Here is a 7,046-nt window from a genome sequence, read left to right on the forward strand (position 1 = left end):
GGTCCATGAGCACGACGATTCGGTAAATAAATAATAAATCTCTCACTCTTCTTCATACAGCACACGTTGCTTAGACCAAATTGGGGACGTTTTCTTTGATCATCCTTTGTGTCGTCCCGACAAAGCACGCGACGATGGTGAACCTCCGCAAAATTTTTCCACGGTCAACTAGACACACTCCATATTCACAGACGCGAAACACCCGAAGTCCGAACTCTCGGCGCGCCGTTTCAACAGGTGCCCGATTCCGAAACGCCGACACCGTTGGCGAACACCCGGCCCACCGGCAAAGGAGTGGCACGGCGGGGCGTGGGATGCCCTTATTATTATTCTTGGAAGGCCCAACAGCACAAAGAGCCTCCCTTCCCTAGCATGCAGAGATAAAGAACACACTTGCACACAAACACACACACACATACACTTCGGGGTGAAGGAATCCAAATCCTGTCAGACGCGACCCGGAAGTATAGAAAAGAACGCGTACACCTAGCGCGACGTCCACCGACAAAGTGAGGCTGCGAAGCCAATACATCGGGATACCATTCCGTTGCGTCTCCAAAGCAAACACAAAACAGTCCGACCGGATGTTGTTCGGAAAACATCGCAATCGCGACGCGCGTCCAAGACCATCAGCTGGGAAAATCGACGTTGGGTGGTTTGTCGTACACTCACTCTCGCTTGGGCCATACTCCTGAGAGCAGCACTCAGCCCGTGAGGGGAGTAGTAACGATGCACATTTAAAACGTGGGAAAATTGTTAACACGTTTTCTTCTGACTTGAGCTGACTGGCTTGAAACAAATTCTAAGTGGAGTTTGGGGTGTTGTAATGAGATATAGGTCGTCGGTTATTATGTGCAATCAATGTTTAATGGAACATATTTACATAGTAAGGGTGGAACGATGAAGGCTGGAACAGCTTGCACTACATTTCACATCAAGAGCAATAGCAAAGTGAGCATAGATGACAGTGCAAATCATAATCGTTTAATCGAATCATTAGGATTAATAAACGAAATTGACTAATTTCCAGCCAGCTCAAAAGGCACCGATCTGTCTGGCGTATTCCTAAATTCATATTGTTTTATGTTTTCGATATTAACTAATTAGCAGGGTTTGCAGAAATCGCTGTTAATTAGTAACATGTCAATATTTAGGTGAAACGATTTACTTCGAAAACGGTTTTCACGAACATTCTATAAGTTCCAGCAGTGGCCAATAGGGGTTAAGCAGCGCGGTAGCGTGCGGTTAGCCAGGTTAGCCCTTGGGGGCGTCGAAATCACAAATAACTCTATAGAAAACAGAACCATATCACACTGATATGGAAGCACTAATATCATCTTTCAAACTTAGAAGGGCATTTACATGATAAAATTAGAGGCAAAAGTATAGATTTGATAATCCCGTTAGGGAGCGGCACGCATGAAGATTTTTGACGTAGAACTTCGTCTGTGAATTCGATATTGGGAAACACTTTACGAAACGAAAAACGTCACGAAAATATGATAGACTTTGATCGTTAATATCTCAGCCGTTTCTCGATGGATTTTCAATTTTCTTGAACTATTGGATCAAGGGAGAGTCAACGCTTCATACCTGATGTACATGTTTCAACGCGATTTTTTTACACGATTCGCTTTTTATGCATTTTTTTCACTTTTATTTCGGGATTTCCGCGGTTTATTCAGACCAGAGAAATAATCGAAATTTGTTGATGAAGTCCACCTTTCCTTATTTGTCAGCTCACTTCCAGACACATTCATAGTCGGCTCTGGACTGTCAATATTCCGTTGAATATTAGTTATTGAATATTTACGCACAATCTACAAAATGATAATTTTTTTTTTTTTTATTAGAGACTCTTTAAAATTTTATTCGAGTCTGTCAAGAGTTTACAGAGTTTATTGACACTGCTTAAATTACTACGTTGTATGATATCGTTCGTTTTCTCCTTGAGAGTTATTGCAGCGATTTCATCTTCATCAAGGTGTTTCCATCTTCTTCTTCAAGGTTTCACTTTGGGGTCAAATCGCGTCGATCAGCGATATTTCTTGAAAGAACTCCAGTACTCTTTTTGCTTGACTGTTGTCGTCGGCTAATGCTTCCCTCATGTTTGGTTGGAGTCCGATTTTCTTTCTTGCGTCATCGTATCCAGGGCACTGAACGATAATGTGTTTAATGGTGAGTGGGTGGTTACATTTTACGCACTTTGGTGGGTCTTCCTTTTCCAGTAAGTATGCATGTGTTAGCCGGGTGTGGCCTATTCGTAGGCTGCTGAGTATGACATCTTCTTTGCGATTTCCTGTTAGCGCCTCTTTGAATGGTTTGGTAGTGTTTTTTTTCTCTCTAAGTTTGATGTGGGACGTTGAATTCCATTCGGATTCCCATTTTTTAGTCATACTATTTTTAATGATGGTTTTTATTTCGCGGTGATCAACTGTTTTCCGCGTAATTGTGCTCATCTCTAGCGCACTCTTTGCTTCTTTGTCCGCTTTCTCATTTCCTGGGATGCCTATGTGACTAGGGACCCACATGAATGTTACCGATGTACCTTTCTTCCCTATGTTGGTGTACAGATGAACTATCTCGTCTTTCAAGCTGGTTCTGATTTTCTTCTTTTCTAGTGATGTGACAACACTTAAAGAATCGGTGCAAATAATATATGCGCCTACTCTTTCCTGGTTTGAAATCCAGTTTAGGGCCTCTATTATTGCAAGGCTCTCCACACTATAAATACTGAGTAGACTATGGGTTCGCTTGCGTATGATTCCTTCGGCGGTTAATATGCTGTATCCCGTTTTAGAGTCGTTTTTTGATCCGTCCGTGTATATCATCTTGCAGAACTTATGTTTGGTGTGGATTTTATTTAACAAACAGTTTTTACGTTCGTTTGGGTTTTTCCCGTTTCTACTAGCGGACATCATTGTTTTGTCTATTAGAATGTCTTTTCTTATCCATGGCGGAGTTTTTGGTATATTTAGGGATTTGCTTGGTGGTAGAGGAATTCCAATATTTTCGATAATATTCTTGCTTCTTGTTCTGATATTGCTTGGCTCTGATGCTGGGCCTTGGGCCCACAATTCTCCTGAGCTGTTGTTATTCTCTTCGTCTGTTGCACTATTTGTTAAAGCCTGTTCATTGTTTGTTTGCTTTGTTGCGAAGATAGCGAGTCTTTGACTGAAAAAACTTCTAAGACTTGGTATACCCGATTTGGCTTGTAGGCTTTCTATTGGGCTGGTTTGAAAAGCTCCTGTTATTATTCGCAGTCCTTGGTTATGTATGCTCTCTAGCTGCTTCATTGTAGATTCACAGGTTGAGGAGATGATTGGCGCGCCGTACAGCATTTTCTCTAGTACAGCTGATTTGTATATTTTGATAAAGTTTGCCGGTCTGCACCCCATTGTTTGGTGGTTGTGCAACGTAAAAACTGTATTCTTTGCTGGCATGCTGCCTTTATTTCTTCGATGTGTATTTTGAATGTTAGGTGTTGGTCTAGTGTTACTCCAAGACATTTATGACTGAGCTTGTTGTTAATTTTAAGGTTTACGTTGGCTTGTTTTTTTGATCTCGCTTTTTTGAATACTACGGTTGCACATTTTTCGGCTGAGATCTTGAATCCAGTGTGGGTTTCCCAAGCTTCAATTTTTTCAAAGCAAGTTGCAGGTTTTTAGCTATTTTCTTCTGGTTACTGTCGCTGGAGATCAAAGCTACGTCATCTGCATAAAGTAAGACTTGGACGTTTGGTGGTAGGTCTGAGCATATGGTGTCTATAGCTATCAAGAACAGGGTCACGCTTATAACTGATCCTTGACACAAACCATTTTCCATTAGCGTGTCGCGGGAGTATGTGCCGTTTACCTTAACTTTGAAGCTCCTTTTCATCAGCATTTGTTGAAGATATTTGATGAGGTTTCTTCCTATTTTCCATTCGCTTATTCTATTCAGAACTAATCTGCGCCAGGTTGTGTCGTAGGCTTTTTTAATATCCAGAAAAACTGCTTGTGTTAGCCGTTTTTATGCATTGCTTCTCTCACGATGTTGTCAAAATGGCCCAGATAATCGGTAGTAGATCTACCTTTCCTAAAGGCATACTGGTGTTGATTGATTAGATTTTTTCTTCTAAGATGAACATTAGCCTGTTGTTGATCATTCTTTCCATGATCTTTCCAAGACAACTGTTTAGGTAAATAGGTCTATAGTTTCCAGGGTTGTTTCTTTCCCTTTTCCTTTGTAAATAGGTACTACGAATGATTTGGTCCAACTAACTGGATACATGGATTCATTCCACAACCAGTTGTATGTTTTCAGCAAGAGGTTCTTATATTCTACTGGCAAATGAGTGATCATGGCATAGTGTATGTTGTCTGGACCAGGAGATGACCCTTTTAATCCTTCCATTGCCTCTGCTAGTTCGTTTTTGGAGAATGGTGCGTTGTACTCTGCTGTATCCTCATTTTTTTATTTCGAGAGGTGTTTGCTCGATCCTGTTCTTCAATGGTATAAAGTTTTGATTGTACTCTTTATCGCTTGATATTTTCCAAAGTGGTCGGCTAGGCTGTTTGCTATTTCAATGTTTGTGTTCATGCGTTGGCCGTTAAGCCGTTGGCCGATGCCTGCGGTATATAATTCGGGCCTGGTGGCCTCACAACTGGATCTCAAACAACGAGCTCCATCGTCGTTGTCACCAGAGGCCGATAACAACAGAAATTCGGGATCGGAAGTGGGGCTGGGTCGGCCACACTCTACGTAGGGGCGGAAACGAAATCTGTAAGCAAGCATTAGACTGGAACCCAGCGGGACATCGCAGCAGAGGCAGACCCAGAGGCTCATGGCGGCGAAGCCTCAATAAAGAAATAAAAGAGGTCGACCGAAATCTAACCTGGCAACAGGTTAAAGCGATAGCTGGGCATCGCTCAGGATGGAGATCTTTCAAGTCGGCCCTTTGCACCACCGGAAGTGTACAGGACCCATAAGTAAGTAAGTAAGTTGGCCGTTAAAGTTGATTTCTCTAATAGCTGATGATTGGTATTTTCCCTGAATTTTCCTTAAATTGCTCCACATCTCTTTGGCCGGAGTATGAACGTTGAATTTGCTGACGAATTCTTTCCAAGAGCTAATTTTTGCTTCTGTGATGATTTTTTGTGCTCTGTCATTGGCGTCTTGATATTCGTATATTAGTTGCGGGCTTGGAGGTTTGTTCTTGTTATTTTTAAGTTTACGTAGAGCTTTTCTTCTAGTTTTTACAGCTGTGGCTACTTCTTTGCTCCACCATGGCACACGTTTTCCAGCAGTTGTTGGTTTAGTTTTTGGAATTGATTGTTCTGCTGCTATTATTATTTGTTTAGTTATTTCTTCTACTTGATCGATGACATCATTTTTCGTCTCAATGTTAATGTTATTTTGGAATTTTTCCCAATCCGCATCTTCTATTTTCCATCTTGGAATACGATCACTTGCTGGCGATTTTGACGGTGTCGACATAATTAGTGGAATATGATCACTTCCGTGTGAATCCTCACAGACGGTAAGTTCCAATATTCCCGCTAGTTGATTAGAGCAGAGGCAAATGTCGATGCAAGATCCGATTCCTGTGCCGCTGTTTATGTAGGTTTTCTCACCGTTGTTCAGAACTACCAGGTTCTTTTCGTTTATTATTGATTCTATTGTTGTACCTCTAGTGCTGATATTTTCCGATCCCCATAAGGGATGATGGGCATTTATGTCACCTACCAGGATGAAAGGTTCAGGAATTTGTTCTATTAAAGCCATAATATCCTCTTTTGTGATCTGTTTCGGAGGAGGTATACGTTTAGTAAGTTTGCGTTCAGTGGTGCTCCGATGTTAACTGCAATTGCTTCTAGATCTGTATCAATATCTATGATTTGACTATCGATGTCGTTTTTTACTGCGATTATTACACCGCCTGCTGCTCTTGCTCCATTTGTTCTTGGACGATGGTATATTGAATATCCTCTGATTTCTGATTGGTTGTCATTTTGGCACATAGTTTCTTGAAGGCAAATAGCTAATGTATTGTAAGTGCTTGCAAGGATGTTGAGGTCAGGCCTTCTTCCTCTTAAGCCTCTTACATTCCATGAAATTATATGGTGTTCACTGCTGATTGTACTTGAGTGGTCTTGTGTTGTTTGTGCTATTTTGTAATGCTTTTTGGTTTTGCTATTATTTTTTAGGATTTCATTTTCTCGTTTCCGTCATCTGAGTTATTTTCCGGGTCTGTGGAAATATATCCTACTTCTTCGCTAACTGCTTTCATTTTGTTTCCTTTTTTCCTTGGAGGTGAACTTGGCTGCTTCTCTTGACTTCTTGTGTGCTTAGTTGGGTTCTTCTGTCCGCTATGGGAGGGTGCGTACAAATTCAATGTTGCTTGTAGTTTACTGTTGTCTTTTTTCAGACTTTCAAGTTCGTTCTCGGCTGCTTTTCTTCTTGTTTTCTCCTCTTTGTAGACTGATACCAGATGTTCGAATTTGTGGTTCAGTGCTTTGTATTTTTCCTCCATGGATTCCATCTTTTTCTCGTTTTCATTTGAGACTTTTTTGATTTCTTCTTTGTATTCCTTCAGCTTCACTTCGAACTGATTTTTGATGTCAGCTCTGATCTTTTCTTCAAGGGTTTTCTTTTCTTCGTTTAGTTGTTTCACTTGGTCGGCGTAAGTATTCGAGCTTTGATCTTCTATCATTTTTCTGGCTTCCCAGAAAAAACAAGTTTTTATCCACTTTGATTTTTATTATTTCCTTTTCTCTTTTTGAGACGGGGCATCCATTAAAGAACGCTCCGTGCTCGTTTCCACAATTTATACACTTTTCTCGGTTTTCACATTCTTCATGATAGTTATTTCCACATTTCCCGCACTTTTTCTCACTTGAACAGTTTCTTCCAATGTGACCAAACTTTAGGCACTTAAAGCAACGCATCGGATTTGGATACCATGGTCTTGTTTCCAGCACAGTGTTTCCAATTTTAACTTCTTTGGGGGGTGTTTTTCCTTTAAGTGTAAGAACGAAAACTCCCATCGGAGTTTTAACATTGTC

The sequence above is a fragment of the Armigeres subalbatus genome, chromosome 3 (genome assembly GCF_024139115.2).
Source record: "Armigeres subalbatus isolate Guangzhou_Male chromosome 3, GZ_Asu_2, whole genome shotgun sequence".
Lineage (NCBI taxonomy): Eukaryota > Metazoa > Arthropoda > Insecta > Diptera > Culicidae > Armigeres > Armigeres subalbatus.